Source organism: Aotus nancymaae, unplaced genomic scaffold (assembly GCF_030222135.1).
Source record: "Aotus nancymaae isolate 86718 unplaced genomic scaffold, 86718_ANA_hifiasm-v0.15.2.pri h1tg000011l, whole genome shotgun sequence".
NCBI lineage: Eukaryota > Metazoa > Chordata > Mammalia > Primates > Aotidae > Aotus > Aotus nancymaae.
This window is the reverse complement of record NW_026988422.1, coordinates 70,695,802-70,710,332: the sequence shown is the minus strand read 5'-3', so window position 1 is coordinate 70,710,332 and position 14,531 is coordinate 70,695,802.

Genomic DNA, 14,531 nt, shown 5'->3' with positions numbered 1-14,531 from the left:
AACAGAGTGACTGTAGTCAAAATTATTTATTTATATATTTTAAAAAATACATTGGATTATTTGTAACACAAAGGATAAATGCTTGAGGTGCTGGATATTCCATTTACCATAATGTGATTATTACACATTGCATGCCTCTTTAAAAATATTTCATGTATCCCATAAATATGTATACCTACTATGTGCCCCAAAAATTAAAAATTAAAATTAATAATAAGAAAAAAGAGGTAACCTTCTGTAGAATAAGGAAGCAATAGCAACAATGGAAACTAAAGCATGGTAGCTGTCTTGAGAAGTAATCCTTAACATTAGACGTCATTCTTTTGGTGAGGATCCTTCCATGTAGTGGCTTTATTCTTTGCCTTTGTGAATTTAACCTTCTTTGAGTCTCCCTCCTAAAAGCTCTATCAACTGCAAGGCTAAGTGGATTCAAAAATAGCACATACTATCTCAGTCTGAGTTTTTCTGGGTAACAGCTCTCTGCCTTTCTTGATACAAATTTATAATCATTATCATCAAGATAAGGAGCTTGTAACTTGGAATACATGGGTGGGTTTTAAGGAGTTAGAAAAATCCCTGTAACTTATTATAATTTTTGAATAAGACTTTATGTGCATATTCCTATAAAAAAAAATCAACAGTTCTAAAAATGTATATTCTCAAAGGGATCTATTAAGGAAAACAGGGTTCAATGACATAAATGAAACCAGGAATATTAAGTGTCTTTGCCAATTTCAAATAAGATTTTAGTAGCAAATTCAAGACATATAGTTCTCAATATAGTTTGAGAAATTATTTGAGTTCTGTGCCAACTATGCATTTATTTCTAAAGGCAAAATACAGAAGCCTTTTCTTCTTACTGAAAATGCCCTTCATTCTGGGAATGCCACGATGGCATTATCAGCTTCACCTTACTCCCCATGTCTGGGGAGCCTGGCAGAGAACCAACTGGCCAAGCAGATGACTGAGGCCAATCCTTTCTCAATTATTTCTTTTTGTCAAAATGACATAAATAGCTAGTACAATACTTTTTGCAAATATTTATTGTTTTTATGGCTCCTTGATATTTCTACTTGATATATTTTCATATAGGTAATTTTTTTCTTATATCTTGATTACCTGCATGGTTTCACTTGAATAACTAGAGAAAACCTTAATTGTATTTGAGGTGGCTTTTATCTTCTGAAAAAGCTTCTAGATTTAAAACATTACTAGTCTTAGTTTGTTCAGGTTGTATAATAAAATACCATAAACTGGGAGGCTAATGAACAACAGAAATTTATTTCTTACAGTACTGGAGTCCAGGAGGTTTAAGATCAAGGCACCAACTGATTCAGTGTCTGGCAAGAGTATACTCTCAGGGCAAGGCTGGAAGGGTCACTCAGACAGAGAGGTGGCTGAGCAAGTGCGGGAAGTGGCCAGGGCTAAGGGAGTCCCAGCAGGTGAACATGATCTGTGTTTGACACAAGTGGCATTGGAAGGCTTGCTTCTGCCCTGAACTGTTGTTTGTGAAACATTAGGGAGGGTGTTTATTCTCTTTGGGCCTCAGGATCAAAATGGGGGAATTAATGAGACCTTTAAAATCTAAAATTCAAGAATTGCATATACTAGCAGTGAAACATTTTGAATTTGGGATGTATGTCCCCCAGCCCCAAATAAATTTCCCAGGGAGGATCTAGGGGCATTAACTAATTCAAATTTTTGCAGGATTCAACCTTTATCTTTATGGTAACCCTGAATATCAGCCAGCTGATTTATAATGGTACATTTTCACATCTTCAATACATAGTAAGGAAGAAACGTGAACTGAAACCTTTAGAACAGTTGTAAACAGCATGGAATCATACAGATTTTTTCCTCTGGAAAAAATCAAATATTTAGTTCCTAAGAATATTTTGATCAGCTAATTAATCAAACTTATTAATATTTAGGAGTAAATTGTAATTATACATTGTAGGTTGGATTTTGATGTGTAAACATAACTTGAGTCTCCTTGTGACTCTATAATATATGCAGTGTGTTATATTTTATGTATGAGATGGTTAATCTTTAAAAATATGATTGTTTTTAGCCTTGGTATTACTAGACATATATTCCCTGAGAAATGCAAACAAGAGAAGTAACTTACAAGGAGGATTTTCTATGTGGTATTATCTATGCTCCCTTTCGTGGAGGAAGGAGTTTAACAGTTTAACATGGGATGTAGATCCAAGAGAGCATCTGCTTTCAGCAGAATCTTGCACATACACTCTCATTCCCCTGAGTCTGGGGAACATGCTCAGCATGTGGAACAATGTTTTCTATTACTTCCATTTTCAACTTTCCTGTTGCAAGCCTCTTCTTGCAGAGATATGTTTCCCTTAATTGGGCTTCATCCGTTGCTCTATACCTGTCAGGTCTCAAATGTTGTTCCATAATTCTTGGATACAATTAAATGGTAACCAATTCATCATTATCTCAGAGGCAATTCAAAGTCTTATGAGTTGGATTTTTGGGAAAAATAGAGGGAAAAAGAGAGGTTGTCTATGATGAAAGAGGAATGTTTCCCTCAGGGAGGCAGTATAATGCTATGGTAAAAGGCACAGGTTCTGGAATTTGAATTTCAATTCAGAGGAATTCCAATTCATTCATTCATTTAAAAAATTTTTATTGAATTGTTACTCTGTCCTAGACACTGTTGTCGGTGCTAGAGTATAACAAAAAAGAAATCAGCCCTTGTTTATCTTCCATTTTAATGAGGGAGTTAACAACAAAAAAGATAAATAAAATATATATTAAAATATATATCTAAAGATATTAGATCATGGTAAATGTAGGGATAAAAGGAAATTAAAAGAGGGATTTGAAGGTTGAAATTTTAGTTTAGTCCAGGGAAGTCTTACTGAGAAGCTAATTTTATCAGGAGCAAATGCATATTATCTTAGTCCATTTTCTGAGGCTAATTTATTTTAAAAAATGATAATGATAAAAGAGGTTATTTAGCTCATGGTTCTGGTGGCTGGGGAGTTCAAGGTCAGACGGCTACATCTGGCCAGAACCTCACGCTACTTTATGATATGGCCGATGGCACCACAAGATGAGTGTGTGTGAAATCAAGCAAAACATGTGGGACAACCTTATGGTATAACAACCCACTTTTGTGGAAACTAATTCAGTCCCTGGAGAGTGAGAACTCACTTCCATGAGATAGTATTAATCCTTTCATGAGGGTGGATATCTCCAAACCAAATACATCTCAAAGGTCCTACCACCTCTCAACACCATCACACTGGGGTCCAAGCCTCCACTTGAGTTTTAGTGGGGACAAACCATATTCCAACCACAGCACGTGTGTTGTGTTACCTAGAATTTATATAATACTTCTGCAAAGTTTACAATAGTGTATCTCTGTTGGAACTCTTTTCTGGGTTTCTGCCAGCAGTTGGAAAGACCTCGTGAAAGTCGGGGATCTTAAGCTTCACGTGCTTCATGGTAAACACATACCTAAATCTGACACATTCTCAGGGTGACTTTGACCAAGTAACTTAGCCCCTCTAGAAAGTTCCCAACTGTAAAATAGAGATCATAAAAGTATTAATTCATTTTACTGGATGTATTATAAGGCTCAGATAAGATGATGTACAAAAAAAAATTCATCATTGTGTTAAGCACAAAGTACATGCTAAATTCCTACATTCTTAAATGTATACTTATGTGTCCTATTAGTTTTGCCTACTTGCTTCTTTTCATTTATTTAACTACCCAGGCTATTTGTGTATTCACTATCATTTTTTTCAAGCAAAATGTTAGTTAAATTAAAACTTCTGATTTAGCTGAATGTTTTTTAAGGCACCTAAGTCTGGGGAGAAAGTAAAATGACATAAACGAAGCATCTATCTATATATCTTATATATATATTTCATATGTATTTATTTAAACTCCTATCATACTATGAGCACTTGCAGTATTATTAAACTCATCTTTTAGATGGAGACAGAGAGGCTGAGAAAGATTAAGTAAATTACCCAGACACTCAGCTTATAGAGATATAACTGGGATTCAGTCACAGATAATGCGTACTTAAAAGTTTACACTGTTTCCATAAAGTCTCAATGAATAAAATATTCCACAGAAATGAATTATTCATAAAATGAAGGTAGTATTCTTATCACTCAGTCTTGACCTTACGGAAATTAATTACCTAAATAAAGCATGATATTTACATATTTGTACCTGGTCCATTAAGGACTCAGAAGCAGAGGAAATTGGCAAAGAGGGGAATTGAATTTGATTTTCAGCCTGAATTATTGTTAGTATGTTTAATAAGTGTAAATAGGCTAAGAGCATTTGCTGAAGAACACTTAGAAAATAAAGCCATATAACGCTACCCAGGGCTCTTTACAAAATCACTATTCTCTCAACAAGTCTACACTTCAGTCTGGCAGGTTCCCCCAGGAGCTGGTGCCTGAGAACCTGGAGACAAGAGCCTGCTCATAGGATAAGACTGCCTATTGCAAAAAGGCCTCCCCTCCTCCAGCAGCTGATCCAGTTCTCCTGAGTCCCACTGGGGATCCATCTGTTCTTGAATCTCAATGCCAGCCTCGTCCTGTGGGAGCCAGTGAAGCTGGTGATGCCCTTATGGAGTATACCTGCCCCTGATCTTACTAATGTGGTGATTAGGCCTGACATGGAAGATTGCTCTTCTGGAGTTGAGCTAAAGGACACAAGAACAAAATAAGCATTTCTGATATGGACACTATGACCACACACTTGCCTGACAAAGACATCGGCTTATTACACTTCACTTGAATTGGACCAAAAAGGAAGAATATTGGCTATCTTTGGGGGAGGATGGGTGGCTACAAATTACTAACACTAAGATTTTGTTGTTGTTTTAAATTAACAAAAGGACTTAATTAAAGAAGATTATAAAGAAGAAAAAAGTTAGGTGTTTTAACTCTTCTTATAATTCACTTTTATTACTTTACTCCCCATCTATCAAATCTTCAATCCTAATGTGGAACCTGATACAAATGAATTAAAACACATTTAACAGTGGAAAAAGTAATTATTGGAAAGACCACGAACTCTGTCAACAAATGTCCATGTACTTAGCTAGATGGAAGAGGTCATTTATAAAGAGCTTCTTTTTAATAAAGAGACAAATTAGAATTATTGAACACACTGCCAGCGGAGAGAAGTGAAAATTGTGATTTCTCTGGTCAAAAGGTAAGCTAGAGTTGCAAAGCAGGTCTACATATCTCAAGAGCCTCAAGAATTATCATCATATTGAAACATAAAATATAAGCTAATAACAATCTTTGTAAATCACGAGTAAGAACTTGGACTATAGGCTTAGGCTTATAAAGATGAGAACATTATTATATTGTATTTTTAAAACCATCACATTAAAAACAAAAACAAGGAACACCACTCTCTCTTGAAGGCAATGATCTCTGGCTACCTGCAGAATCCTTTTTTTTCTTCCTCTCCAGCATCAGTCATGAGCATGAACCATGGAGTCAGAGTGATTTAGACTTGAATCCAAGCTCACATAGCTATGGAATAGTAAGCAGTAGTGGACAAGACTATTATTGTTATTATGTTTGAGAATGATATAGAAAACATCTTTTTATAAGAGTGGAGGCTAGAGAAGCTTACTTAGCAAATGGAATTGTCTGGCTTAGGAAAAAGGGCAAATTATGTATGCTATACTTTTATAAATTTCTTATATCAATCAAATGGGGACAAAAGTGCCCTTAGAGGAATACCATTGTTATAATTAAACAGATATTATTATTTTTTAACAGATATTATTTAACGTATAGTGAAGGCATGGCCTGTTAATTCTTTTCTTCTTCCCATTTCCTTTAGCCCTCTGGCTGTTAGGATTATTTAGTCCAAATCTTGACTCTTAGACAGTTTGATGGCAGTGCCCTTTGCCTATCAGTCTAGTGATCGTACCCCAGCATACTCTGGCCTGATGTTATTATGATTCTGTCAGAGAAGCTTTATTATCATTTGTTTGCTTGTTTTTATGCAACATTTCACCACCTGTGTTGTTCCATAGCAGTCAGGTAATCAGTCCTGGATTGTACTCTTTTGTTCTGATGCATGTTCTGGGTAAACGACATGCTTAGAACATTAATGACACATAAGTATTTACATTGACAAAAAACAAGACTGGCATTTAAAGAGAAACTGACCTGGCAGTAGATTGTGGTGGTTGAGAGGTTGGGATACTGGCCAGTTAACTAAAATTTAATTCGGGAAATAATCAATTTGTAAAGCATCCAATCAACCAAATTAGAAATGTTCTTCAATGTTTCACTATGTAAAGGTTTTATTTCTGCCAAGACACTCACCAGATCAGTTTGTTGACTTTTACAATACCCATCATTTTATTGCGGAATGGGTGGGCTGTTTCTTAAAGGCTACGTATCTCTTGCAGATTTGCATTCTGCCTGAATGCTGTGTCTGTACTAGCCTTAACTGTGTACTTCCTTTGATAGTTTTTGGCAAATTGATCATATGTTAATATTTGCCAAAATGGCTTTCAGTGAATTACATTTCGATAAATTATTGAAGATCCAAGAGTTTGAGTTTGACATTGACTTCTGAAGTCTTTTCTCCAGCTTCGCCACTTGCCAGCTGGATAACCTTGGCAATTGAACCTCTCTAACCTTCAACATCCTTATCCATAAAACAGGAATGATGAGAATATCATTACCTAAAGTTGTGTGGATCTATGAGGTATCCAACGCATGAAGAACCATAAAATAAGGGCTAAAAACACGGTGACTTATCATTCATTGCCTTGTAAGACTCAGATCACCATGTTTTACTCTGTGCTTCTATTACTGGGAAAAGACATAGGTAGGTCTTTTCCCCTTTTTACCACCTACATGTGCAAGACTCTGTGTTAGAAGTGTATTTCACTTGACTCTTACAAGAATTCTTAACATGACACATCAACAAAAATGGGATATTTCAGCTGCAGAAATCTACAAAATTGTTCAAGCTTTAACAGATTCACAGGTTCACCGATTTGAACCTGTGTCTCTCCAATTCTAAAAGTCCATTAATACGTCATGTTCTGATCACTAGATATCATCTCTTATTTGTATATTTTTAGTCATAAATCTGCTGCTTGCCTCCTACCAATTACATTTAATTTTTTAAAAATACTGACTCCCATTTAATCATATCACGGTTCTTAAATCAGAATGGGTTTAAGAAATAATGTGAACATTTAATACTCTTATTGCCTCTTTTTCTCTTTGGGAAATTTGTTATTAATAAGATAATGCCTTAAACTTAAGGATGTATACATTTTGGAAAAAGTATTATTCACAAATTTATATGTGCATGTTAAAAGGAAGACAGGCTGGCAGGAGACACATACTATAAGAGAGACAACCAGAAAAATGAGATGAATAATGAGGATGGCATCACTCTGTATTTTGTAGAGTTTGATCATTGACAATCCACTCTTCATGAGTCCTTTCATATATGCTTAGCTAATTTAATCCTCAGAGGATGAAAGAGGAGAAGTTGTTAGCCTTATTTTACTTAGTCTGTCAGGAGGTTAAGTGATTTAACCAGTCATATATTTAGTACAGAGTAGAACTGAGAGCAGAGCTTGAGTTTTCCCAGGAAAATTTTTTAACATTGGAGGAAAGTGTGATTAAGTGCTAAGCATAAAAATGAGTAATGTAACAGAGGTTCTTGGGTGTTTCTCAATGTCCATTTTTCTCATTTCGCTTAGAGAGAACCTCTATTATCAAAGAACATCACCTTCCAGAATTAGCTTCTGAGAGCCTTCCTTATAAGATTGCTGACATATGACCCTCACCTCTTTTCTTCCTGTCTCCATTCAACCTACCTGCACTGGAACATGATGTCTCTAGCTTTCTAGCTTTATCCTGGGCCATGCTTTTGCAGGCCACACACTGAGGATGGTGGAGAGGTAAAGTAAAAATTCCCTGATTTCCACACAACTAGGGAGACACCACACAAGACCCAAATTACTCTTTTCAGGACTTCTCTGTGGGAGAAAAAATGGACTTTGATCATATTTATGTTGCTGTTATGTTGGGTCTCTACTGTAACCAATTCCAATCCTAGGTAATCCAGCACCTATTCTGAAGTTCTGTTCCTGAGGCAAGAGGCAATACATGAATTTGAAGACCAGGGAGGATGGCTAAAAAGAATCCAGACCAGAAGGCTGAACTGACTTCCTTTAAGAAAGAAGCATATTAAGAAAAGTTACTAGATCCTGGGGTGCCTGAGAGCTGTCAAAACTGTGCCTGAGTGCAGCAGCTGTGGTTAAATGACAGAGAGAGAGCTGGTTTCCCATGTCAAGGAGAAACTTAGAGATTCATAAGGACACCCTCACATTGACCACAGGGCCCTTTGACTATAGGGTTTTGTGACTCTTCCCTTGCTCACAGAGAGAGCTGCCAAGGAAGTTAGATTTGGGGAAAGATGAAGTTCCCCGTTTGTTTCTCTTTCTTTCTTCTCAGTTGCTTATCTTACTTAACAAGAGATTTCACATCGGAGACATTTGACTTGCAGGCACTGCAATGACCACTGTTCTTAGGCTTACCTTCTGTGACCTTTCCCCAAAAATTTACTGAACTAACTTAATCACAGAAGAGGTCTTTGTCAGGAAATATCACCTGTCACCCACTTGCATGAGTCACACAGACACACAGGAAATGTATTTTTCTTGTACTTTGTAGTGTGCAAAACCCTATCATACGTAGTATCTCACTCAGTCATTCCGTACCTTTAATACTAGTCTTGTTTTTATAAACGTTTTATTTTTATAAATGCATATGTTCTATTTTAGAATAGTTTTAGTTGTATAGAAAAGTTGTGAAGGTAGTTTCCACACACCTGTATTCATAAGTTTCTCTTATTATTATCATCCTAAATAAGAATAGTTCATTTGCCATAATTAGTGAACCAATATTGACTATTATTAACTAAAGTTTCTATTTTATTTAAATGTCCCTAGTGTTTGCCTGCTGTCCTTTTTTTCTCACGGAATCCCATCTAGAATAAGACAATATATTTAGTTATCAAGCCTCTTTAGGCTCCTCATGGCTATGACAGTTTCTCAGACTTTCTATTGTGATGGCCTGGAGAGTTTTGAAGGGTATTGGTCAGGTATTTTGCCAAATTTCCCTCTTTTGGGATTTGTTTGATGTTGTTCTCATTATTACACTGGGGTTATGAGTTTGGGGAAGGAAGATCACACAGGTAAAGTACCATTCTCATTACATTTTATCAATGTAACATAGTATCAACATGACTGACCACTGATATGTTACCTTGATCACCTGGCTGAGGTAGCCTTCATTAAGCTTCTCCACTGGAGAGTTACTCAGACATTAATGTTTTAATGATTAACTCTACATCCTTCTTAATTCCTAAAATAAACTGAGTTACACTTACATAAATACATGCAATATGATAGGACAAAAATAGGCAAGGCAAGTAGGTGGAATGGGAAAATGAGGACAGGGAAGTAAGAAGCAGAGGCAATGTAAGTACACAGAAATGCCCACCAGAACACGCTGTACCAACACCAAAGACAAGCTACAAATTTAGCTCCAAGCTTCCTAAAAGCCAAGCCACAGAAATGGAAATGCGATGCATTAGCAGACTCACGTTTGTGCATGAATTTTGTGTGAGTGCATGGGCCTGCTAAATTTCTCATATCTAGCCTTCTGAGGGTAGTGGGATATAATGGTCAACATTTTAGCACATCTATCTATCTATCTAACTATCCATTTTTATCATCTTCCCTCTATCATCTATATATCTAGTAATATATCTACAGTAATTCTTTGATCCTTTAAATCCCTTGATGTAAGCTAAAGGCATGAAAATTAAGCCAGAGTTCAATATATGATACTCATTAAGGGGAGTCCATTAGATCCACTCATGTTGTTCTTTAAATGTGGCTGATCCAAGGATAAAAGGTATGATACTCTTAGTAATAAATAGACTGCTTATGTTTCAGACACTACACATCAATACCATTCCTCATAAATGAACATTTGATAATGTTCGAGTCTCCAGAAATTTAGGTTATATTTTCTAACAAAAAAACAAAAACAAGAAAACTGGAGTAAAGATATGTATGTGCTATCAGGTAACCTCAAAAGAAGACAGAGTTTATACCATCTTATGAAAAACAGTGGCCCTAAGATCACATGGCCACAGGAGTATTTTTGTACCCAATGTTTTGTAGTCAATAAGAGGCAAGGCCAGGACTCAAAAATTGATTCTCTGTCTCCAGAATTCTCTTTGGGGAATATCTGTATACCAAATCAGATCAGCAGATTTTATTCTGCTAATTATTTTAGTGACAGATGCCTTGGCCAGAGCAGCTGTACATCCTTATCTTAATTTGGCTTCTCAATGCACCATAGCCTCAGGGCCAGAGTGTTAAGTCAGTCAGATCTGGGTTTGAATATGGGATTGTTTCCGGGTTTCGGGGTGCAGGGCAGCTCCCCTGAAAGGATGTTTTTCCAGGCTCTTGGTCTCTCACTCACCCAAGAATGGGAGAGGGGACCATGGCATGGTGTGCTTGCAAGAAAATATCAGACCCCAAAGAGTGTTTGCAGAAAGTCATTTATTTAGGTAGAGCTAAAGTGAGAGAGAGAGAAAAAGGAGAAGGGGAGAGAGAGAAAGAGCTAGCTCTCACACTGAGTGAGAAGAAGGAAAAGCCGCTCTCACACTGAGTGAGAAGGGTTCCCAGAGGGGAAAACCAAGAAGGAAAGCTCCTCTCACACTGAGTGAGAGAATCCAGAAAGATGGAATCCAGGAGAGGAAAAGCAGCCTCCACAGGATTGTGGAAGGGGACCCAAGTATGGAATCCAGGAGAGAGAAAGCAGTTTCTACGAGAGTGGAAGGGGACTCCAGAGGGGGAAATCTGCCCTGATGAGGGAGACAGGGACTCTAGGACTTTTAACCTGGGAGGAATTCCCATCTTCTCTGAGTCCTCTGGCCAATGAAAAGAGTTCCTTTAAACTTCCGCTGGAGTGACTGACTTTGATTATTTTCCTGTGCCGGGGAAAATTAAAACACAGACCCTTAAGTCTCCCGGATGGCGAAAGGGGAGGGGGGCAATGGGAAGTTCTTGCCCTTGAAACTACACCCTCTTGTGGACCAGGGAAGAGAATACATTTCCTCAGGATCATTAATGTCCATTATTCTCTTTACCTACCTAGTATGGTGGCTGGCCGATAAGGAGTATTCAATACATTTATGTTTATCATAGTCATTATTATTGTTATTTCTATTGCATGTGCATGAAAGTTATTGGTTAACTATATCAATGAATAAATGTATTCAGACTTCATTTCAGTTTTTCGTTTTTTTTTTTTTGAAGTCGGAGTCTCACTCTATCGCCCAGGCTGGAGTGCAGTGGTGTGATCTCGGCTCATTGTAACCTTTGTTTCTCAGATTCAATCAATCCTCCTGCCTCAGCCTTCTGAGTAGCTGGGACTACAGGGACACACTGCCATGCCTGGCTATTTTTGTTGTATTTTAGTAGGGATGGGGTTTCACCTTGTTGACCAGGCTGGTCTCGAACTCCTGAGCTCAGGCAATCTGCCCGCCTTGGCTTCCCAGAGTGCTGGGATTACAGGCATGAGCCACTGTGCCCAGCCAGACTTTACTATTTTTTAGCTCTATGATACTTAGCCAAGTAAGGATAATACACACCCCTTTATAAGGAAGACTACATAAGATCAGAAATGTTAGAGCACCTGATCATGTGACATATGATGAGGTGTGTATGAGGACAAGAACAAACTTGCCAGCTCACAGCATAAGTTCCATATAGCTGAAGCATTGGATTTATTCATCTCCAAGTTTTAATCCGTTTTTTAACACACATCAGTCTTTTAACCATGTCTGTTCAAGGGGGTCAAAAAGGAAACTGTAAGAGGCATTTCTATTTCAGAAATGTTAAAACATGGGGGAAAAAAAATGCTCTGAGACACAAGCAAATGTGGCATTTTATTTATGAATTGTTAAGTTAAACATGAAAGGCTTATATGAGTTAAAATGCCACAAAACAATTTTCTCAGGGACAGATCACCCTTGAATAAACAGACCTTGAGGTTTCAGCTGTAAGAGGTGAAAAACTTAATTTCTTCTCTCCAGAGAAGTAGCAGTGCCCTTAAGTCCTTACCCTGTAATCAGCCCATCCGTGGTTAAAACGTCAGGCACAAGAGGCACAGATGCAAAGAGCTCCCAAAGCTTCTTAAAAAAGTTGTTCCCAACGGCATACACGCACAACACGGTCTATTTGTGCTAAACGCATGCAAAATTCAGTGCCAAATATGCAGTTTGCTTAATGATGGAATAAAGACCACTTAAATTAATGGATATTTGAAACGAAACCCATCCTTCCAATACAATTATTGGAGCGAGAGATGTTAATTATTCCCATTACTTCCCTCCCCACCTCCCAACAGGCTGCTCTTTTGACTTCTGAATGCAACTATCTGCTTTGTTCCTAGTGAACTTAATTCATCAGGTGGGTCTGTTTCCAAGCTCTTAGTGCCTCACATATAACACTTCAATTAAATTGAGAAGGGTAATTACTTAAAGTGACAAACAGAAGAATGCTAATTAACTAAAAAGTTCATTTCAGGGCACTTAAACTAGAGTAGTGCAAAGTAAAGAGGTCATGATTTAATGTATTTGCCTGACTTGCTTTTGTAAAACACTGTTCTTCATTATAATAATGCCAGAAGAGCAGAAGTATGTTGCATTAACAGAGAATTAATGGCTCTTGGCTACTCAGGAGATTTGATTTCTGTGTTTTTTATTCACCACGTGTATAAGATTCATGATAGTGAATAAAGTTAATGATCTTGGATTTTTCATCTTGTTATAAATATTTCAAGTTTATCTTAATGCTGCTAATGTCCTGGCTAGAAAAATCAAGCCTACTATATTTTTAAATCCCTGAATCCTAATTGATCAAAATGCAGTTATATAAATATTTAGATGATTTTCATTAATGTTCTTTGTTTGATATTACATATACCCATCCTTGGTGTCCATATATACTCTGTAAGTTTATTAAAAAATAGTTAACATTTGGTTTTTGTAATAGGGGATTTGAACTCAGTAAGTGACTCAAATAATGACAGAAGCCACCAATAAAACAAAAATATTGTTCCTAAATAAATGGAAAGAGTCAAAAGAATTACAGTCTACTATTTGGCTAAAACTTACTAATCATAAAGTGTGCCTTATTTTTAATTTAACCCAACATTTTTATAATAACGTATAGGTATCAGGATGACTGTAGATGAGAACAGAACAACAAAGAAAATGAGAGATTGAATTAGTTGAAGCCAACAAGTTTAGCTGACTGACATACACTTGATATTAAAAAATAAATTGAGATTCCATCTGCACAAAAAATTTGGTACCTGGCACCACAGTAGGTGCTTGACAAGAATTTGGGAAATAATCGCTATATTATCAGAGAGTGGGATGCAAAGGGCTTTCAAAGGTGTTATGGAATGGAAATAACCCCCAGCTACATATTTCAGGTCTAAGAGGGAGTATCTTCTGCCAGAAATGAGAGGAAGTCTAAGTGGATGTTTCTGTTGTCCTATTTGACACCAATTATTGTGTCAACTTCAAGTAGCTAAATCTTTGGGGACAATACCTTTTTCTTTTCCCACGACCCCACCCCAGCCCTCTCCTTCATCAGTATTATTGGCTGAATTGTGTCTCCCAAAAAGTCATGCCGAAGACCTAACACTCAGTACCTCCAAATGCAACTGTTTTTGGAGATAGGGTCTTTAGAAAAATAATTAAGTGGAAATGAGACCATGAGGGTGGTCCCTAATCCAATCTGACTGTTGTCCTTAGAGAACATTTGGACACACAGAGGCATCACGGATGCACACATAGGGAAAAGGCCATGTGAGGACACAGTAAGAAAGTGGCCATCTGCAAGCCAAGGAAAGAGACCTTAAAAGAAACCAAACCTTCAGACATCTTGATTTTGGACCTCCAATGTCAAGGGCTGAAAATCAACAATAGAACATAAGTCTGTGTTGTCCCAGGAAACTGATGCAATCAGTTACCCTACTACCATTTCTTACTATTCTGTCTCCCTGTCCATTTACTTATTTCCTTCAGCCTAGACATCTGTTCTTTTACCTTAGAAGAGCTGTGCGTGTGTGTGTAGACTCACATAAGACAAAGCTATCTCAACTTTGGACCTTTCTCTAGCTATCACGCTACCTTTTCCTCTGCCTTCTTAATCAAACATTTGTCTGATGCCTTACACTCCGTGTCTCCATCACTCACATCCTGACCATTCCACAAGACTTTGGAATCAGGCTCCTGGATGTACCACTTCATTGAAACCATGCAAAGTCAACTAGTGACTCTCTAAACAGCAAATTCAATAGTCAGTTTTCCCATTCATCTTGTATGACTCCTACATGATTTTAAGTCTGTCTTACTGCTCCCTAAATCTTGAATCTCTTTCTCCATTG